The sequence below is a fragment of the Pristiophorus japonicus genome, chromosome 5 (assembly GCF_044704955.1).
Source record: "Pristiophorus japonicus isolate sPriJap1 chromosome 5, sPriJap1.hap1, whole genome shotgun sequence".
NCBI lineage: Eukaryota > Metazoa > Chordata > Chondrichthyes > Pristiophoridae > Pristiophorus > Pristiophorus japonicus.
Genome location: NC_091981.1, coordinates 292,449,742 through 292,472,161, shown reverse-complemented (window position 1 = coordinate 292,472,161; position 22,420 = coordinate 292,449,742). Strand labels below are relative to the sequence as shown.

General features: G+C 47.8%; 1 protein-coding gene across 12 annotated transcripts in view; it reads right to left on the bottom strand.

Annotated features, from left to right (window-relative positions):
* The window catches only part of LOC139264758 (uncharacterized), a 680,593-nt gene extending 658,819 nt beyond the window's left edge, over positions 1-21,774 (bottom strand). For 10 of the 12 annotated variants that reach the window (XM_070881817.1, XM_070881821.1, XM_070881822.1 and 7 more), the window contains exon 1: positions 20,793-21,774. The gene's annotated coding sequence lies outside the window, so the exon portion shown is untranslated. The remainder of the gene's footprint in view (positions 1-20,792) is intronic. The other 2 variants (XM_070881818.1, XM_070881820.1) reach the window with 1 other exon arrangement.
* Positions 21,775-22,420: the final 646 nt, after the last annotated feature.

Sequence of the window (22,420 nt, the reverse complement as noted above, 5' to 3'; positions counted from 1 at the left end):
GTAGAAAGACCAGCAGTTACAGGAGGTTATGGTGTAGAAAGACCAGCAGTTACAGGAGGTTAAGGTGTAGAAAGACCAGCAGTTACAGGAGGTTAAGGTGTAGAAAGACCAACAGTTACAGGAGGTTAAGGTGTAGAAAGACCAACAGTTACAGGAGGTTAAGGTGTAGAAAGAACAAACAGTTACAGGAGGTTAAGGTGTAGAAAGACCAGCAGTTACAGGAGGTTAAGGTGTAGAAAGACCAGCAGTTACAGGAGGTTAAGGTGTAGAAAGACCAACAGTTACAGGAGGTTAAGGTGTAGAAAGACCAACAGTTACAGGAGGTTAAGGTGTAGAAAGACCAACAGTTACAGGAGGTTAAGGTGTAGAAAGACCAACAGTTACAGGAGGTTAAGGTGTAGAAAGACCAGCAGTTACAGGAGGTTAAGGTGTAGAAAGACCAACAGTTACAGGAAGTTAAGGTGTAGAAAGACCAACAGTTACAGGAGGTTAAGGTGTAGAAAGACCAGCAGTTACAGGAGGTTAAGGTGTAGAAAGACCAACAGTTACAGGAGGTTAAGGTGTAGAAAGACCAACAGTTACAGGAGGTTAAGGTGTAGAAAGACCAACAGTTACAGGAGGTTAAGGAATAGAAAGACCAGCAGTTACAGGAGGTTAAGGTGTAGAAAGACCAACAGTTACAGGAGGTTAAGGTGTAGAAAGACCAGCAGTTACAGGAGGTTAAGGTGTAGAAAGACCAGCAGTTACAGGAGGTTAAGGTGTAGAAAGACCAGCAGTTACAGGAGGTTAAGGTGTAGAAAGACCAGCAGTTACAGGAGGTTAAGGTGTAGAAAGACCAGCAGTTACAGGAGGTTAAGGTGTAGAAAGACCAACAGTTACAGGAGGTTAAGGTGTAGAAAGACCAGCAGTTACAGGAGGTTAAGGTGTAGAAAGACCAGCAGTTACAGGAGGTTAAGGTGTAGAAAGACCAGCAGTTACAGGAGGTTAAGGTGTAGAAAGACCAGCAGTTACAGGAGGTTAAGGTGTAGAAAGACCAGCAGTTACAGGAGGTTAAGGTGTAGAAAGACCAGCAGTTACAGGAGGTTAAGGTGTAGAAAGACCAACAGTTACAGGAGGTTAAGGTGTAGAAAGACCAGCAGTTACAGGAGGTTAAGGTGTAGAAAGACCAGCAGTTACAGGAGGTTAAGGTGTAGAAAGACCAACAGTTACAGGAGGTTAAGGTGTAGAAAGACCAACAGTTACAGGAGGTTAAGGTGTAGAAAGACCAGCAGTTACAGGAGGTTAAGGTGTAGAAAGACCAGCAGTTACAGGAGGTTAAGGTGTAGAAAGACCAGCAGTTACAGGAGGTTAAGGTGTAGAAAGACCAGCAGTTACAGGAGGTTAAGGTGTAGAAAGACCAGCAGTTACAGGAGGTTAAGGTGTAGAAAGACCAGCAGTTACAGGAGGTTAAGGTGTAGAAAGACCAGCAGTTACAGGAGGTTAAGGTGTAGAAAGACCAGCAGTTACAGGAGGTTAAGGTGTAGAAAGACCAGCAGTTACAGGAGGTTAAGGTGTAGAAAGACCAGCAGTTACAGGAGGTTAAGGTGTAGAAAGACCAGCAGTTACAGGAGGTTAAGGTGTAGAAAGACCAGCAGTTACAGGAGGTTACGTGGCAGAGAGACCAAGAGGTTGACTGACTACAGTCGACAGGTTTGCACATTAGAACAGTCAGCTATGTTGCTGCAGTAGCAAAGTCTCTCAAGTTTAAATGCGGGAGCTGTCCTAGCTGAGGCACATCAGACTCAGCAGGTGTTCAAAAAAAGTAAAAAGGAGAACATATAGCTTAGGCACGAATTGGAGGATACGAGAGGGACACAGAGAGGCGCTCAAACAGCCCCATAAGGACGAGGACCACTCTCTCTGTAAACTTAAAATATTGGAACTAACAGGAAAATTGGGAAAGAAACAGGCTTTAGTATCAGCCATTACAGCGGGATAATGACAAGCGCAGGCGTCGAAGACATGGGAGTTGAGGTAGATTGGGGCTATCTGAAGGAGAAGGCATCTAGATACGGGTACCAGGATAGCTGGCCTGATTGAGAGGAGCCCACAGGGTCTGATAAGTTAGGTACACCAAGGGCAGTGATTACCCAACTGAATGCGAATAATGAGCCCATGGGGATACAGAGATTTTCCAAGCCCCTCAACCCGGACAAATTGATAGCATTGAGCCAGGATATAGGCCCCATTAAACTCCATGGATGGTCCGCTGGATGTTAATAGATGCTGGACGGATTTTAGGCGGGGTCACCCAGAGTTGGAGGATGTATATTTAAGTGAATCTTCCCTAGTAGCTACAACAGCAGTTTTAGAAATTTGAAAGCTGTCATTAAGGTGGAGCAGGGAAAGGGGAAATAAGGTGGGCAGAAGGACCCTGCAGAATCCGAAAAGGAAGTTCAAAGTATTTGTGTTTACTGTTGTAAGATGATTGTTTAAAAGACAGAAAAAGTAGAGAAGCATTTCTATGATTCTAAGGTGAACCTGACACTTAAGCTTCTAACTTTAATGCTGAGAAAAATAAAACATAGAATTTTCTACCATGCATGTTTGAATAGTCATGGAACGTATTGCGTGTGATGTTTCAGTGTGAATGGTAAAGTTAAAAACATGTGGATGTTTATTTATCTTGGTGTGTCTGCAGTTTGTTTTCAACTGCCACTGGTTAGTTTACGATATTGATTTGAATTAATTTGGAGTTATTGAGGTTAATTAAAACCAGATTGTTTTTATGGCCGTGGTGAAATTCTGGTTGGGCTAAATTGTGTGAAAAACCTCTAGTTCCGGACATGAGGCAATCACATTTATTGGTATTTTAAAAATAAAATTTCGGACCAATTTCAAGAATGTGTGACCAGGGGAGAAAAAGGGAGGGACTACTATTATGCGTGGAGTACAGAATGATTGTAATGAATCGCTTCGATGCTGGGGATGTTGGCCTGATCGAGGACGCTAACATGGGTGCGTCTGTCCTCTCAGGGGATTTGCAAGATCTTGCGGAGACATCGTTGGTGGTATTTCTCCAGCGATTTGAGGTGTCTACTGTATATTATCCACGTTTGAGCCATACAGGAGGGCGGGTATCATTACAGCCCTGTCGACCATGAGTTTGGTGGCAGATTTGAGGGCCTGATCTTCGAACTCTCTTTTCCTCAAGCTGCACTGGCGCACTGGAGGCGGTGTTGAACCTCGTCATCTATTTCTGCCCTTGCTGATAATAGGCTTCCAAGGTATGAAAAGTGGTCCACATTGTCCAGGGCTGTGCCATGGATCTTGATGACTGGGGAGCAGTGCAGGGTCAGGTTGTCTTACAGATGTTCAGTGTAAGGCCCATACTTTTGCATGCCTCAGTGAAGATGTTGACTATGACTTGAAGTTCAGTCTCTGAATGGGCCACATTGTTCGCATGCCTGACACAAGACTCTCACAGCAAGCACTCAACTCGGAGCTCCTACACGGCAAGCGAGCTCAAGGTGGGCAGAGGAAACGTTTCAACATCACCCTCAAAGCCTCCTTGATAAAATGCAACATCCCCACCGACTCCTGGGAGTCCTTGGCCAAACATCGCCCTAGATGGAGGAGGTGCATCTGGGAGGGTGCTGAGCACCTCGAGTGTTGTCGCCGAGAGCATGAGGAAAACAAGCGCAGGCAGCGGAAGGAGTGTGCAGCAAACCAGTCCCACCCACCCTTTCCTTCAACGACTGACTGTCCCACCTGTGACAGGGACTGTGGTTCCCGTTTTGGACCTAAGAACTCACTTTTGGAGTGGAAGCCGGTCTTCCTCGATTTCGAGGGACTGCCTATGATGATGATGATGGTTATGATGATCGCCGCCCTAAGCGAGGCCCGGCGGGCAGGGGGAAGGCCAACTCAAGCAACAAGATGGAGGTTATACCTTCTTCTGGAAAGGGAAAGTAGATGAAGAACGCTGCCTCCACGGAATCGGTTTCGCCATCAAGAACAAGCTGGTCGAACGCCTCAGACACTCCCCTGTGGGGTTAATGAACATCTCATGACTCTCTGACTCACCCTATCCCAGAATCAATGCGCCACAGTCATCGGTGTGTACTCCCCAACACTCGATACGGCAGATGAGACCAAAGAGGGTTTTTACTCCAACCTCAAAATCCCTGTCCGCGTACCTGCGGACGACAATCTGATCCTCCTCAGTGACTTCAATGCCAGGGTCGGCAAGGACACAGACCCCTGCGGAGGCGTGATTGGCAGAGAAGGGGTAGGGAAAGCCAACTCCAGTGGTATCCTACTCCTGACAAAATGTCTAGAACATGAACTTGTCATCACTAACACCTTGTTCTGCCAGAGGGACAAATACAAGACATCGTGGCAACACCCTCGCTCCAAACAATGGCACCTGCTCGACTATGTAATTGTCCGAGCCAGGGATCGCAAGGATGTGTGCATCACCCACGCCATGACAGGTGCTGACAACTGCTGGATAGACCACCGCCTAATCCGATCCATCATTGACATCAACACAGCCCCAAAGCAGAAGCAGTGCCGCAAAAATGTCAAAGACGCAGCTAAGAGAGCCCTATACAGTCAGCGCCTCACTGCTAATCTGGTGTGCCTTGGTGACCCCGAGACACTGAATGCCCACAGCACTTGCTCTGCCCTCCAGGCCTCCATAACCAGTGCCTGCAAAGAGACGCTCGGTCACTCAACCAGAAAACACTAGGACTGGTTTGATGAGAATGGCCAGGAGATCCAAGAGCTAATAGGTTGCAAGCGCAGGGCATTTCTGAGCCTTGAACAACAACCTAACTCGGGAGCTGCAAGGCAGCATTACAGACGGCTTAAGGCGGAGGTCCAAAAACCAGGGACATAAAGAACAGGTGGTGGATGGAGAAAGCACAGGAGATACAGCAGCTGGCTGACAGCCATGATGTACGAGGATGCTTCATCGCAGTCAAGGTCACCTAAATTCCAAACACCCAAGGCCCCACCCGACTGCTGGCCAAGAACGGGGAAACACTCATCAAGGACACAGAGACAGTCAGGGCCCACTGGAAGGAGCACTTCGAAGATCTCATCAATCGAGACTCTGCCTTTGACTTGAGTGTTCTCGACTCCACCTCCCCAGTATGCTACCCGCCACCACTTCAGTAAAACTCCAACACTGCACGGGGAAGAAAAAGCCATGACAGCTTAAGAACAAAAGGCTACGGGAGTGGATGGAATCCCCAATGATGCACTGAAGTATAGCGGAGAGGCACTGTTGGTACGAATACATGACCTCATCTCTCATCTGGAGGGATGAGAGCATGCCGGGAGATCTCAGAGATGCAGTGATAGTGACCATCTTTAAAAAAGGGGACAAGTCCGACTGTGGCAACTACCGAGGAAATCTCCCTGTTATCAGCCACTGGGAAAGTTGTCGCTAGAGGTCTTACTGCAGTTGTACAGGGCCTTGGTGAGGCCTCACCGGGATTATTGCGTGCAGTTTTGGTCTCCTAATCTGAGGAAGGACGTTCTTGCTATTGAGGGAGTTCAGTGAAGGTTCACCAGACTGATTCCCGGGATGGCAGGACTGACATATGAGGAGAGACTGGATTAACTGGGCCTGTATTCGCTGGAGTTTAGAAGAATGAGAGGGGATCGCATAGAAACATATAAAATTCTGACAGGACTGGACAGGTTAGATGCAGGAAGAATGTTCCTGATGTTGGGGAAGTCCAGAACCAGGGGTCACAGTCTAAGGATAAGGGGTAAGCCATTTAGGATGGAGATGAGGAGAAATTTCTTCACTCAGAGAGTTGTTAACCTGTAGAATTCTCTACCACAGAGAGTTGTTGAGGCCAGTTTGTTAGATATATTCAAGAGGGAGTTAGATATGGCCCTTACGGCTAAGGGGATCAAGGGGTATGGAGAGAAAGCAGGAAAGGGGTACCGAGGTGAATGATCAGCCATGATCTTATTGATTGGTGGCGTATGCTCAAAGGGCCGAATGGCCTACTCCTGCACCTATATTCTATGTTTCTATGTTTCTCGAGTCGTCCTCAACCGTCTTCTCCCTGTGGCTGAGGAGCTCCTCCCGGAGTCACAGTACGGATTTCGTCCCTTACGGGGCACAACGGACATGATTTTTACAGCACGACAGCTGCATGGAACAGCACCAGCCCCCGCGAGGGTCTATGAAGCGTCCTCCTCCATTTCGGATGCCCCCATAAGTTCATCACCATCCTCCGCCTGCTCCACGATGACATGCAGGCCTTGATCCTTACCAAAAGATCCATCACAGACCCAATCCACGTCCGGACCGGACTCAAATAGGGCTGCGTCATCGCCCCAACCCTCTTCTCAATCTTCCTCGCCACCATGCTCTACCTCACAGTCAACAAGCTCCCTGCTGGAGTAGAACTAAACTGCAGAACCAGTGGGAACCTGTTCAACCTTCGTCGTCTCCAGGCCAGGTCCAAGACCACCCCATCCTCTGTCGTCGAGCTACAGTACGCAGACGACGCCTGCGTCTGTGCACATACAGAGACTGAACACCAAGTCATAGTCAACGTATTTACTGAGACGTATGAAAGCATAGGCCTTACGCTAAACATTAGTAAGACAAAGGTCCTCCACCAGCCTGTCCTCACCGCACAGCACTGCCCCCCAATCATCAAGATCCACGGTGCGGCCCTGGACAACGTGGACCATTTCCCATACCTTGGGAGCCTCTTATCAACAAGAGCAGACATTGACGACGAGATCCAACACCGCCTCCAGTGAGCCAGTGCAGCCTTCGGCCGCCTGAGGAAAAGAATGTTTGAAGACCAAGCCCTCAAATCTGCCACCAAGCTCATGGTCTACAGGACTGTAGTAATACCCGCCCTCCTGTACGACTCAGAGACATGGATCATGTACAGTAGACAACTCAAGTCGCTGGAGAAATACCACCAACAATGTCTCCGCAAGATCCTACAAATCCCCTGGGAGGACAGAAGCACCAACGTTGGTGTCATCGACCAGGCCAACATCCCCAGCATTGAGCGCTGACCACACTTGATCAGCTCCACTGGGCAGACCACATTGTTCGCATGCCAGACACAAGACTCCCAAAGCAAGCGCTCTACTCGGAACTCCTTCACGACAAACGAGCCAAAGGTGGGCAGAGGAAACATTACAAGGACACCTTCAAAGCGTCACTGATAAAGTGCAACATCCCCACTGATAGCTGGGAGTCCCTGGCCAAAGACCGCCCTAAGTAGAGGAAGTGCATCTGGGAGGGTGCTGAACACCTCGAGTCTCATCGCCGAGAGCATGTAGAAATCAAGCGCAGGCAGCAGAAAGAGCATGCGGAAAACCTGTCCCACCCACCCTTTCCCTCAACTACTATCTGTCCCACCTGTGACAGGGACTGTGGTTCTTGTATTGGACTGTTTAGCCACCTACGGACTTATTTTTAGAGTGGAAGCAGGTCTTGCTCGATTCCGAGGGACTGCCTATGGTAATGATAATGTAATTAATGCCTTTGGTATGCGTGGTGTTGCTTTACAGATTGTTGTTACCATTGTTATGTGTTTGTCGAACTTTTAAAATGCCAAAAAAAAGGAAGGTAACTCTCTGCACAAGACTTCGGAAAGCAACACCTTTTTGCAGAGTTGAATGTAAATGTTTTGAGCATTTTTTTACATTTTAAGCAAATTTTAAGTTTTTGAATTTGAGTAGATGTTTCCCTCAGTGATTAAAAAGGGATCAGAATTGACTAATTAACCCATTGGGATGGCAGGAAAGCCACAATGGAGTTTCTGTTGCTTTTCTTTTAAGCAGGATGGTGCAAGATTACCGAGAGGGGTTGTTCAATAGGGAAGTGGCTTCAAGGTGTTACTGAACTTGAACTTTTGCTGGAACAAAGGAGAAAAGCTCCAGTAATGTTCAAGAGTTTGAACTTCTTATCTCCAATGATGGATCTCAAATGTCACAGCATGGTGACAAAATTGAACTTAAGACTTTAAAAAAAAATGCTTGGAATTAATGGGCTCAATTTTCGCTTTTTTTTTGACACGCGCTGTCTTTTTTGGCGTATTTTTTTTCAAAGTTTCTCCCTGCGACCTGTGCCGGCGTAACTGACTTAGTTATGATTTTTCTAGGCCAGTTTTTTTTACACGTCATAGCGGGGGCATTCCCTCATGTCTGTGCCGTTTTTTTCAATTGTTTGCAGTTTGGCCAACATTTTTTTCTCATCGATCGGCGTATCTGGCCACTCCCGAAAAACCTTCTGGTGAGTTAAGAAAACCAGTGCACATTCACAAATCTGTGCTGAAAGACGCCATTGTTTTTAAATCAAAGATTCTGGAGGGAGTCAAGAACACTGTCAAAATCAATAATAAAGTTCAACTTTTTTTTAACCTGTCAACATAGAAGTGTAAATTTCTTGGAATTTCAGAAACATAGAAACATAGAAAATAGGTGCAGGAGCCGGCCATTCAGCCCTTCTAGCCTGCACCGCCATTCAATGAGTTCATGGCTGATCATGCAACTTCAGTACCCGCTTCCTGCTTTCACGCCATACCCCTTGATCCCCCCCGAGTAGTAAGGACTTCATCTAACTCCCTTTTGAATATATTTAGTGAATTGGCCTCAACTACTTTCTGTGGTAGAGAATTCCACAGGTTCACCACTCTCTGGGTGAAGAAGTTTCTCCTTATCTCGGTCCTAAATGGCTTACCCCTTATCCTTAGACTGTGACCCCTGGTTCTGGACTTCCCCAACATTGGGAACATTCTTCCTGCATCCAACCTGTCCAAACCCGTCAGAATTTTAAACGTTTCTATGAGGTCCCCTCTCACTCTTCTGAACTCCAGTGAATACAAGCCCAGTTGATCCAGTCTTTCTTGATAGGTCAGTCCCACCATCCCGGGAATCAGTCTGGTGAATCTTCGCTGCACTCCCTCAATAGCAAGAATGTCCTTCCTCAAGTTAGGAGACCAAAACTGTACACAATACTCCAGGTGTGGCCTCACCAAGGCCCTGTACAGCTGTAGCAATACCTCCCTGCCCCTGTACTCAAATCCCCTCGCTATGAAGGCCAACATGCCATTTGCTTTCTTAACCGCCTGCTGCACCTGCATGCCAACCTTCAATGACTGATGTACCATGACACCCAGGTCTCGTTGCACCTCCCCTTTTCCTAATCTGTCACCATTCAGATAATAGTCTGTCTCTCTGTTTTTACCACCAAAGTTCTCTAATTTTTTTAAACTCACTCACACGCCACCAGCGAACGTCTTGAAGCAGGGCTGGAGGGTCGTAGGTTTGGCCGGTAGAATTGGCCCCACGCCCGAACATGGGCTACAAAGACAGCTATTGGGGGGGGTGGGGGGAGGGGAGAGAGAGAGAGGTGCCGATTGGAAGACTTGGAGCCCGGGGAGGGGGGGGGGAGGGAGAGAAGTAACAGGACTCCAATTAGTAAAGGGGGGGGGGGAAGAAAGAGGGGGAAGAGAGAGCGAAGGGCTGATCGGAAGGCTTGGAGCCTGGGGAGGGAGAGAGAGAAGTCACAAGACTCCAACTAGTAAAGTTGGGGAGGGACAAGAGAGCGAAACCATATGACCTTTGGGTGTGGTCCATCCATACAGACCTGCAGAAATACAACTGTGAATCTGTGCTGCATGCTTCCCTGCCTTTTTGAACTTCTTTCAAAGGTTAAATTTAAGTATGGGGGCAGTACTGACAATGCCGTACCTTGTGCGAGCCTTCTGCATCATGGTGCTACGTAGCAGACAATTGATTTGACTTCATCGAATCAGGAACATCAGAGCCCCATAGGGTGCTGGGCAGGAGACCTTACCCATCCCGGGTCTATCGAGACAGGTGCTTGTACCTCCGCCTGAGTGATGCAGACTGTGTCAGAAGGCTGCGTTTCCGCAAAGAAGTTGTAAGTGACATCTATGAGTTGGTCAAAGCAGACCTGCAACCGAGCAGCATCAGGAGGACTGTTTTGTCAGTTAAAGTGACAAAGCAGCTGCACTTTCATTCTATGCCTCCGGATCGTTTCAAGCTACAACTGGGGATGTGTGTGCCATCCCTCAACATGCAACACAAGTCCATTCACCAGGTCACAGCTGCACTGTACGTGCATAGGAATGCCTTCATAAAGTTCCCCATGACCGCCCAAGCAATCCATGACAGGACTGTGGACTTCTCCAGGATTGCTGGCTTCCCAAAGGTAGAGGGCTGCATTGATTGTACCCACATCGCCTTGCGAGCACCTTTGGAAGGATTCCGAGATGTACAGGAACAGAAAAGGCTTCCACTCCATTAATATACAGCTCATGTGTGACGATAGGCATCATATCACGTCAGTCGATGCAAGATACCCTGGCAGCACCCATGATGCGTTCATGTTTCAGCAGCAGCAACCAGAAGGGCACAGCTGGCTACTGGGAGACAAAGGGCACGGCCTCACCACCTGGCTCATGATGTGCCTATGCATAACCCAGACGGAAGCTGACTGTCAATACAGCATGTCGCGCATTTCGATGCGCAGCATCATTGAGAGGACCATTGGCATATTGAAACAGCGTTTCCGATGCCTGGACCATTCCGGAGGCTACTTGCTGTACGCCCCTGAGATTGTCGGTCAGTTCACTGTTGTGTGCTGCATGCTGCATAACTTAGCCATCATGGGGCAGCAGCACCTGGTAGTGGAAGACCCACCTGCGGTGACAGTGGCTGATAATGATGCAGGTGACGAGCAGGGGGAGGATGAGGAAGCCATGCAAGTGCCTGAGGCCAGAGCACGTCGGCAGAGGACGGGGGGCCATCATGACCCTTTAATGATTGCTCGAGCCTTGCGCCAGCAGCTCATCCATGAATGTTTTACTGATGCCTGGTGGCTCAGCGACAACTATGCCACATGGACATGTTTACTATTTGGAGCTGTTCCGTTATATTGCGTTGTGTTAATGGAACATGATTCAGTTTTAATGTAAAATATATTTTATTCAAAAGTTTACAATGTACTTAACTTATAAGAATAATGTTATTAAAGTTATCAAACTTTACTTTAATATCACTCTTTAAGATCACTTAAAAACTTGTAAATTTACATAACTTACAAAAAACTTTTAATTTGAGAACAGTTACAATAATAACAACAACAGCAGCAGCAAAGAAAGGCAGCACCCATCTCTCATCCCCCTTATTCTAAGACCGCCCGCTGCGCTCGGTCTTGAACACTCCACCACCCCTGCCCACATGCGGTGGTGCAGTGTATCTGGGCTTGGTACCAAGCTTATTCTTTCTAACATCTCGGGTACTGCGCACCTCTTGAGGGTGGGGGGGGCGTCAGACGGCAAGTTGGAGGGCCCGGCTTTGGGCTCTTCAGAGACTGGTGGGGATTGGAGTGGGAGTGACAGTTGATTCTGTCAATGGACGCGGGGTCTGGGCGTGTTTCCTTATTGCAGCAGCTAACTCCAACATGCCGTCCCTCATGTGTCCTGACAGTGTCTCAACAACCTGCAACAGTCCTTCCCTCATGTTGAGCAAAACTGTCTGAACTACCTGCAACATTCCCTCCCTCATGGTCAGTGATGTGGTTTACACTACCTCTGACATTCCCTCCCTCATGGCCACTATTCCTTCACTGATGGTCCCGGATATCGTTCCCATTTCTCGTGTCATTGCTGTTACTTCTCCCGACAGTCCCGCTACCTCATCACTCACCCCACTGATGGCGTCCAGGAGTGATCAGGTAAGGTCAATGCTCTCCGCACTCAATGATATCATCTGAACCACCTCTGTTAGATCCTGCACCTCAGGAGAGCGCGGTCGAGCTCTCCTTTCCCCCCCCCCCCCCAATGGGCGTGGCTCGCACCCCAACACTGGGACCTGCAGCCTGGGACAATGGGGCCCTGGGTGTGCCTCACTGCACCCCACCACTGGGACCAGCAACCTCGGAAGGTGGGGCCCTGGGTGTACCTCACTGCACCCCACCACTAGGACCCACAGCCTTGGACGGTGGGGCCCTGGGTGTGCCTCGCTGCACCACACCACTGGGACCAGCAACCTCGGAAGGTGTGAAACCATGGAATGTCCCACCAGCACTCAAACCACTAGTCATGGAAGGGGCTGTCACCTCCTCCAAAGTCAGTACAACAGTGGGAGCTTCATCCAGCTCCATCCCCTCCCCCCCGCCCCCCCCCATGTTTTTGGTCTGGAGGGTTGGAATGGAAGATGTTCTCCTCTTCTGGCTCATCCTCATCTGAATCTTCTTCTGCATCGTCAGGGTTGGCCTCAAGTTCTGCAAAATATATCACACCAGTCAAATGGTTAGCAGCAGAGGGGGCAGGATGGGTGGCATGAGTAGGCTCACACATCGCAGGCCAGGCAGCAGGCTGATTTGAAGGACCACGATGAATTTGCAGGACTTACCCTCTTCCCTCGAGTGTGGGCCCGGCTTGTGCAGTACTGATTGCTTTTTTTCCAGGCAGGATCCATCAAAGCAGCGACCCTCTCTTCCAAGGGTGTCAGTGGGTGCAGATTTGCCGGGGCCTCCTCCTGTTCGAGTTCCTTCCCTTGTATTATGTGCCACCTTCCTCTGCAAAGATGAAAATGCAACTTTTTGGAGAGGGGGTCTTTCTGCTGAGTAGAACACACAGCTGATCACATTTGCAATTGCAATTCCATTGAATAAATGAAAATATTACTTACGCTAACTACTTGACCAAGGTCCTGCCACCACTTTTTACACTGGCCTCCGGATCTCGTGGTGGTCACCACTGCGCCGTAATCTTCTGCAACTTGGTTCCAGCGTGTCTTCATTACTTTGGGGTGGAACTTTTATGCGACCTGTGCTGGTGTCCAGCTCCTGGCGTCTGTTCTCAATCACAGCAATTAATGCTTTCACTTCTTCCTGCAAGAAATTCTTGAGAAATTCTTGGTCCTTGCACTGCATTGCATCTTGTATTGCTCCAGCTGTGATTTTCCCAATGCTCTCACACAGCACTCCTTCTCACACACACAACTGGCTCTTTAAAAATGGCCGATCGCCAAATCCGAGCTGTACTGAGCGTTCCATGGAACGATGTCAAAAACGTTACTTTTTTTCCCCCGCGCATGCACAGAAGGCACGGATTCCTTTTTCGGCGCAGACAGCAGGCTCCGCCGCCCCCCGGGGTGACTGGACGCGCTGCTAAATTCGAATGATACATTGGGGGAACTTTGGCAAAATATTTCTGGCTCATTTCTGGCCCAGAAAAACGGGCGTAACTCTGGCAATACGCCAGAAAACAGGCTTGGGGAAAATTGAGCCCAATGATTTGGGGTCATGTGCTTTCTTTCACGACACTGGACGGGGAAGATAAAGAACTTCCATCCAAATGCAGTGCAGATACCTTTTGGTTTGTTAAATCACAAAGGCTGGACATAACTTATTGTGAAATTAAAATTGACTCGCTAAATTCATATGAGTTGCTGCTCAAGCACGCGGGAAGGCAAATTTATCATAAATTTAAGGGGATAATTCGATCATTTTTTGAAAAGGTCCAGTCTATTTGGTTCCATTTAAACTGTGTTTAAAAGGATGTTTTTTTTGGGGGGGGGGCGGAGGGAGGGGGCGGTGTCTGTTGTGTTCTTGCAGACTGGACTGGTCTCTGGAATTACAATATTTTAAGAGCTTATACGATAACATAATCACATTGCAACCGGGCTCATAACATGGAAAGGTAATGAATGGTAAATTTTCTAAATCATTTCTCATAGGTGATTGTGGGTGAATTCCAGTTAAGGTTGAGAACTCCAGGAGGATGGTGTGAATGTCATGCCCACTTCAGTTGCTTCTTGCATGTGCCACATGTAAATGTTACGATTTCTTATGGCCTCTTCAGCAGCTTTCTGTCTACACCACAGATTTTCGATTTCATTCGCATAGGCTGTCTCTGTCTATCCATTGTTATACAACGTCACTGATATACCTCTTTGTGTCGAGACCTCTGTGCAGTAATGCATTTTTAAAACTGTTTAAACAAAGAAATAGGCTCAATAGCCACTTAAAAAGGACTGCAAAAGCTTCTATAGATATGTAAAGAGAAAAAGGTTAGTAAAGACAAACGTAGGTCCCCTGCAGTCAGAATCAGAGGAAGTCATAACGGGGAACAAAGAAATGGCAGACCAATTGAACAAGTACTTTGGTTCGGTATTCACTAAGGAGGACACAAACAACCATCCGGATATAAAAGGGGTCAGAGGATCTAGTAAGGAGGAGGAACTGAGGGAAATCCTTATTAGTCGGGAAATTGTGTTGGGGAAATTGATGGGATTGAAGGCCGATAAATCCCCAGGGCCTGATGGACTGCATCCCAGAATACTTAAGGAGGTGGCCTTGGAAATAGCAGATGCATTGACAGTCATTTTCCAACTTTCCATAAACTCTGGATCAGTTCCTATCGAGTGGAGGGTAACCCCACTTTTTAAAAAAGGAGGGAGAGAGAAAACAGGGAATTATAGACCGGTCAGCCTGACATTGGTAGTGGGTAAAATGATGAAATCAATTATTAAGGCTGTCATAGCAGTGCATTTGGAAAGAGGTGACATGATAGGTCCAAGTCAGCATGGATTTGTGAAAGGGAAATCATGCTTGACAAATCTTCTGGAATTTTTTGAGGATGTTTCCAGTAGAGTGGACAAGGGAGAACCAGTTGATGTGGTGTATTTGGACTTTCAGAAGGCTTTCGACAAGGTCCCACACAAGAGATTAATGTGCAAAGTTAAAGCACATGGGATTGGGGGTAGTGTGCTGACATGGATTGAGAACTGGTTGGCAGACAGGAAGCAAAGAGTAGGAGTAAATGGGTACTTTTTAGAATGGCAGGCAGTGACTAGTGGGGTACCGCAAGGTTCTGTGCTGGGGCCCCAGCTGTTTACATTGTATATTAATGATTTAGACAAGGGGATTAAATGTAGTATCTCCAAATTTGCGGATGACACAAAGTTGGGTGGCAGTGTGAGCTGCGAGGAGGATGCTATGAGGTTGCAGAGTGACTTGGATAGGTTAGGTGAATGGGCAAATGCATGGCAGATGAAGTATAATGTGGATAAATGTGAGGTTATCCACTTTGGTGGTAAAAACAGAGACAGAATATTAACTGAATGGTGACAGATTAGGAAAAGGGGAGGTGCAACGAGACCTGGGTGTCATGGTACATCAGTCATTGAAGGTTGGCATGTAGGTACAGCAGGTGGTTAAGAAAGCAAATGGCATGTTGGCCTTCATAGCGAGGGGATTTGAGTATAGGGGTAGGGAGGTGTTGCTACAGTTGTACAGGGCCTTGGTGAGGCCACACCTGGAGTATTGTGTGCAGTTTTGGTCTCCTAACTTGAGGAAGGACATTCTTGCTATTGAGGGAGTGCAGCGAAGGTTCACCAGACTGATTCCCGGGATGGCGGGACTGACATATCAAGAAAGACTGGATCAACTGGGCTTGTATTCACTGGAGTTCAGAAGAATGAGAGGGGATCTCATAGAAACGTTTAAAACTCTGACGGGTTTAGACAGGTTAGATGCAGGAAGAATGTTCCCAATGTTGAGGAAGTCCAGAACCAGGGGTTACAGTCTAAGGATAAGGGGTAAGCCATTTAGGACTGAGATGAGGAGAAACTTCTTCACCCAGAGAGTGGTGAACCTGTGGAATTCTCTACCACAGAAAGTAGTTGAGGTCAATTCACTAAATATATTCAAAAAGGAGTTAGATGTAGTCCTTACTACTCGGGGGATCAAGGGGTATGGCGAGAAAGCAGGAATGGGGTACTGAAGTTGCATGATCAGCCATGAACTCATTGAATGGCGGTGCAGGCTCGAAGGGCCGAATGGCCTACTCCTGCACCTATTTTCTATGTTTCTATGTTTCTATGTTAAAGCCCATCAGCGGGAGGAACACCAGGGATTTATTTCTTAGTTGGGATTTGATTTATCTGGATTAGGTACCTAAATGCAGGGATGTAAGTGAACAATGGTCCCTCAAACACTCTTTCTAATTCATCCCGTTCAGGAACTGAAGCAGGGGTTAAGTAGAAATGTGGGAGTGAATTCCAGAGTAACATAAAGCACATGGGCATGATTCATGAAAGTGTCTTTAAATTTGGTTATCAATCTAAATTATACTGAAAGTCAGGGCAGTGTAGGTGAGAGTCATTGATTGAAAGGTTTCTCTTGGAGATGTTTGTGTCTTTGCCTGTACTGAACAATGAGGAAAATGTATTGGTTGGAGCCAGTTTAATTCTGGACACAGTAGCTGTCATGAAGTGCCCCAGCCACAGGGTGGCGTTTTTCCTGGCTTGAAGTACCTTGAGATCCACCTCGGCCTTCACTCCTGCCACTTTCACCTCGGCCTGTCGTCTCCGGAGATTCGCCTCGGCCTTCACTCCTGCCACATTCACCTCGGCCTGTCGTCTCCGGAGATCCACCTCGGCCTTCACTCCTGCCACTTTCACCCCGGCCTGTAGTCTCCGGAGATCCACCTCGGCCTTCACTCCTGCCACATTCACCTCGGCCTGTCGTCTCCGGAGATTCGCCTTGGCCTTCACTCCTGCCACATTCACCTCGGCCTGTCGTCTCCGGAGATCCACCTCGGCCTTCACTCCTGCCACTTTCACCTCGGCCTGTCGTCTCCGGAGATCCACCTCGGCTTTCACTCCTGCCACTTTCACCTCGGCCTGTCGTCTCCGGAGATCCTCGGCCTTCACTCCTGCCACTTTCACCTCGGCCTGTCGTCTCCGGAGATTCGCCTCGGCCGTTTGTCTCACTATGACCTCCTCGAAGTCTGCGTTCTTTGCGGCAGCAGCGGTGTCGGCTCGAGCGTTGATCAAGGTAGTCCGACTTGAGGACGATGTCCTGGAGCTCCTTGTCGAGCATCCTGACTGTCTGCTGACGCTCGACCATGACTCCAGAGACGTCAGGTTGAGGGAGATGGAGCAAGCCAGACAAGAGGCACGACGGCCTTGGGTCTGAATCTCACCGGAACCAACCTCAAATGACCACGCCTCGCCTCACAGTTTCAGCATCTCGTGGCCCCGATCTTTCAGCCATCCGGAACGGAACGAAGAGCTGTCCCACCAGCCAGCGGCATAGCACTGAACTACTCGAGCCTCCTTCATCTCGAGCTGGTAACCAACAGGGGGGAGCCAACCCTGGACCTGACAAAGGACATTACCAACACTCTCGCTTGTCAGTGCCAGCCTGCACAGGAGCCCGATGTTTATGATGGGGACCCTATCATGTTTCTGCCATTGCGCCACGCATTTAAAGCCATAGTAGAGCAGGCCGACACACCAGCCAGCAAAAGCTTACCTTTCTCGTCAAGTACACAAAGGGGAAGGTTAAGGAACTGGTAGACAGATTCCGGCACGAGTAAATAACGGACCCTGAAACGGCCTACCAGGAAGCATGGAAGGAACTAGAAGAGAGTTTTGGCGACAAGTCGAGAATCACAGCATCCGCCCTTCAAAAGCTTGACAAGTTTCCGAAGTTCAGGGCGGACAAAGGCCACAAGCTTCGCGAACTTGCCGAATTATGCATGGACATCGCAGCACAGATGGACGACTTGCCCGAATTGGGGCTGCTCGACTATCCCCACTATCTTCACCGACGCTCGAAAAACTCCTGACCTACTTAAGCAACAAATGGAGGAAGCGTGTATTGGAGCATAAGACCGATACAGGCTGCTACCCTTCTTTCGCTAAGCTGGCTACATTTCTGAAAAAAGCTAGGCAGCACAGCGACAGCGACCTTTACGCAGTAAGCCCCAGTAAGCCAACCTCGGAGAGGATGACAACGAGCAGAACGTGAGTCTGAGACAGAATGGCGGGGAGACACCGGTGGGGAGACCCACAACGAAAGACCAACAGACGAGCCACAGGTCATAGAGACCATTACAAAGTGCACTAAATACTTGGCTTACCCTTCCGCACGATCTTGTTGTAAGATCGTTCTCTGCAACATCTACCGCAGAGATCGTCCTGAGAAACATAGAAACATAGAAAATAGGTGCAGGAGCAGGCCATTCGGCCCTTCGAGCCTGCACCACCATTCAATGAGTTCATGGCTGAACATGAAACTTCAGTATCCTATTCCTGTTTTCTCACCATACCCCTTGATCCCCCAAGTAGTAAGGACTACATCTAACTCCTTTTTGAATATATTTAGTGAATTGGCCTCAACTACTTTCTGTGGTAGAGAATTCCACAGGTTCACCACTCTCTGGGTGAAGAAGTTTCTCCTCATCTCGGTCCTAAATGGCTTACCCCTTATCCTTAGACTGTGACCCCTGGTTCTGGACTTCCCCAACATTGGGAACATTCTTCCTGCATCTAACCTGTCTAAACCCGTCAGAATTTTAAACGTTTCTATGAGATCCCCTCTCATTATTCTGAACTCCATTGAATACAAGCCCAGTTGATCCAGTCTTTCTTGATATGTCAGTCCCGCCATCCCGGGAATCAGTCTGGTGAACCTTCGCTGCACTCCCTCAATAGCAAGAACATCCTTCCTCAAGTTAGGAGAACAAAACTGTACACAATACTCCAGGTGTGACCTCACCAAGGCCCTGTACAACTGTAGTAACACCTCCCTGCCCCTGTACTCAAATCCTCTCACTATGAAGGCCAGCATGCCATTTGCTTTCTTAACCACCTGCTGTACCTGCATGCCAAACTTCAGTGACTGATGTACCATGACACCCAGGTTCGTTGCATCTCTCCATTTCCTAATCCGTCACTATTCAGATAATAGTCTGTCTCTCTGTTTTTACCACCAAAGTGGATAACCTCACATTTATCCACATTATACTTCATTTGCCATGCATTTGCCCACTCACCTAACCTATCCAAGTCACTCTGCAGCCTCATAGCATCCTCCTCGCAGCTCACACTGCCACCCAACTTAGTGTCATCCGCAAATTTGGAGATACTACATTTAATCCCCTCGTCTAAATCATTAATGTACAATGTAAACAGCTGGGGCCCCAGCACAGAACCTTGCGGTACCCCACTAGTCACTGCCTGCCATTCTGAAAAGTACCCATTTACTCCTACTCTTTGCTTCCTGATTGCCAACCAGTTCTCAATCCACATCAGCACACTACCCCCAATCCCATGTGCTTTAACTTTGCACATTAATCTCTTGTGTGGGTCCTTGTCAAAAGCCTTCTGAAAGTCCAAATACACCACATCCACTGGTTCTCCCTTGTCCACTCTACTGGAAACATTCTTAAAAAATTCCAGAAGATCTGTCAAGCATGATTTCCCTTTCACAAATCCATGCTGACTTGGACCTATCATGTCACCTCTTTCCAAATGCGCTGCTATGACATCCTTAATAATTGATTCCATAATTTTACCCACTGCCGATGTCAGGCTGACCAGTCTATAATTCCCTGTTTTCTTCTCTCTCCTTTTTTAAAAGTGCCGTTACATTGGCTACCCTCCACTCCATAGGAACTGATCCAGAGTCTATGGAATGTTGGAAAATGACTGTCAATGCATCCGCTATTTCCAAGGCCACCTCCTTAAGTACTCTGGGATGCAGACCATCAGGCCCTGGGGATTTATCGGCCTTCAATCCCATCAATTTCCCCAACACAATTTCCCGACTAATAAGGATTTCCCTCAGTTCCTCCTTCTTACTAGACCCTCTGACACCTTTTATATCCGGAAGGTTGTTTGTGTCCTCCTTAGTGAATACCGAACCAAAGTACTTGTTCAATTGGTCCGCCATTTCTTTGTTCCCAGTTATGACTTCCCCTGATTCTGACTGCAGGGGACCTACGTTTGTCTTTACTAATCTTTTTCTCTTTATATATCTATAGAAGCTTTTGCAGTACATTTTAATGTTCCCTGAAAGCTTCCTCTTGTACTCTATTTTCCCTGCCCTAATCAAACCCTTTGTCCTCCTTTGCTGAGTTCTAAATTTCTCCCAGTCCCGGTTCGCTGCTATTTCTGGCCAATTTGTATGCCACTTCCTTGGCTTTAATACTATCCCTGATTTCCCTTGATAGCCACGGTTGAGCCACCTTCCCTGTTTTATTTTTACGCCAGACAGGGATGTACAATTGTTGTAGTTCATCCATGCGGTCTATAAATGTCTGCCATTGCCCATCCACTGTCAACCCCTTATGTATCATTCACCAATCTATCCTAGCCAATTCATGCCTCATACCTTCAAAGTCACCCTTCTTTAAGTTCTGGACCATGGTCTCTGAATTAACTGTTTCGTTCTCCATCCTAATGTAGAATTCCACCATATTATGGTCACTCTTCCCCAAGGGGCCTCGCACAACGAAATTGCTAATTAATCCTCTCTCATTACACAACACCCAGTCTAAGATGGCCTCCCCTCTAGTTGGTTCCTCGACATATTGGTCTAGAAAACCATCCCATATGTACTCCAGGAAATCCTCCTCCACCATATTGTTTCCGGTTTCGTTAGCCCAATCTATATGCATATTAAAGTCACCCATGATAACTGCTGCACCCCTAATTTCCTGTTTGATGCCCTCCCCAACATCACTACTACTGTTTTGAGGTCTGTGCACAAATCCCACTAGCGTTTTCTGCTCCTTGGTATTCCGTAGCTCCACCCATACCGATTCCACATCATCCAAGCTAATGTCTTTCCTTACAATTGCATTAATCTCCTCTTTAACCAGCAACGTCACCCCACCTCCTTTTCCTTTCCTTGGCTACAGTTTCGGAGACCCCGAAATCTTCGACGCATTAGATCTCCTCGGTCCAACCTTCCCGTATGAGCTTACCACCTGTGGCGGAGCCAGGATCACGGCCAAGGGGAGACGAGCAGGCGGTCTAGTCGTAGAAGCGGTCGATGGAAAGACAGAACAGCTGCCTATCATCCTCGAGAATGTCCACATTCCTGGAGACAGAATCGAGATCCCACATCCCAATTTCTGCAAACAGTTTCCCCACCTCAGGTCGGCGGCGACATAGATACCTGAGCTGAGAGAAGACGCAAATATCATCCCCCTCATTGGAAGAAACTGCCCTGAGCCCCTCAAGATCAGGGAGTCTTGCAACGGGCCGAAAGGAACACCGTGGGCACAACGTACAGACCTAGCTAGACAGTCTCCGGACAGGTTGGCCCAAGTAGGGCAAATGAGAAAGTCCATGCCTTGATACTATCCTTCAGGCACAGAAGGCCCTGTCCTTCCGACACCAATATTCACAAGTGCGTTACAAAAGGTGCTCACTTTAGCTCGGAGGGAAACTCGTGAGTTCCCTCCACTTTTCCACAACGAACCTCAGGCACTCACTCCGGCCATGCTCGTAGCTCCGGAAACTCAGCCCCTCAAGGCATCACCTCGCACCTACCTACGTGCAGGAAGATACGTATGGGTGACGGGCCCGATGGCAAATGGACTCCGGATTCGATGGCGAAAGAAATATCGGCAGAGCCGGCAGCTTCAACCCAAAATGGACGAGACAAAGCCGGACACCTCTGTTAGGGATGTCATTCTCCTCCGGCAGAAAGAATTTCCCCGGGACGACTGGCCATGTGTATGTGCCTCCGAGTCCTACCACACCGAGGACAGGAGGGCACGTAAGGTGGAGGCTATGGCCTACAGCGATGGCACGCGTCACAGCCACACGAGACTGAACACGTACGTATACAGACGACGCCCGTCTCAAAGTCATCTCACGAACTAAGAGGAACCGAACTATAACTGTTAAAAATCCTTGTCATTTTTAGATGGGGAGTGCATTGTTTGGTGCCAGTTTAATTCTGGACACAGTGGATGTCATGAAGTACTCCAGCCATAGGGTGGCGTTTTTCCGATTGGACAGAAAAGAACAAAGAGAAAGCAAAACCAAAGAGGAAACCAACACAGTAAGTAGAGTAAACAGGCTTACATTTTAGTTTTGACTGTCTGTAACTTTTAGTGATTAAAAATGAACCTTCTGTTGTATCAAACCTTCCCAGAAGCACAATGATGTGAGTAACTTCTCATCCACTTGTTCTGGAATTGTTGTATTTATATGTGATGTACAACAAGAGATAAGTGACTTCTTTATTACTGCTTTATTTGATTGTTAATGTTGAGTTACAAGAATGTTAGATCTGTCTTTTATTCTCTATCAATAGTTTTCACACTACATTATGAAAGGATTTGGATTTTGAAGCTCTGACCTTTGGCCATATTTCTTGGTGTTGTGTTGAAGATAGCTGGGGAGTCAGGGCTACACTTTTGGTATGCTGCGCTCTGACAGAAACTGGTACAGAAAGTGTATATCAAGTCTGGCCAGTAGCCTAAACGTTGGGACCAAGCAGGGAGAGATGAGAAGAAGACCTCCTATCGTTTGATCAGATAATTGAAAAGCCTAGAAAGGGCTGGTATCTGATGTCAATGAGGACATCGGAGACGAGATA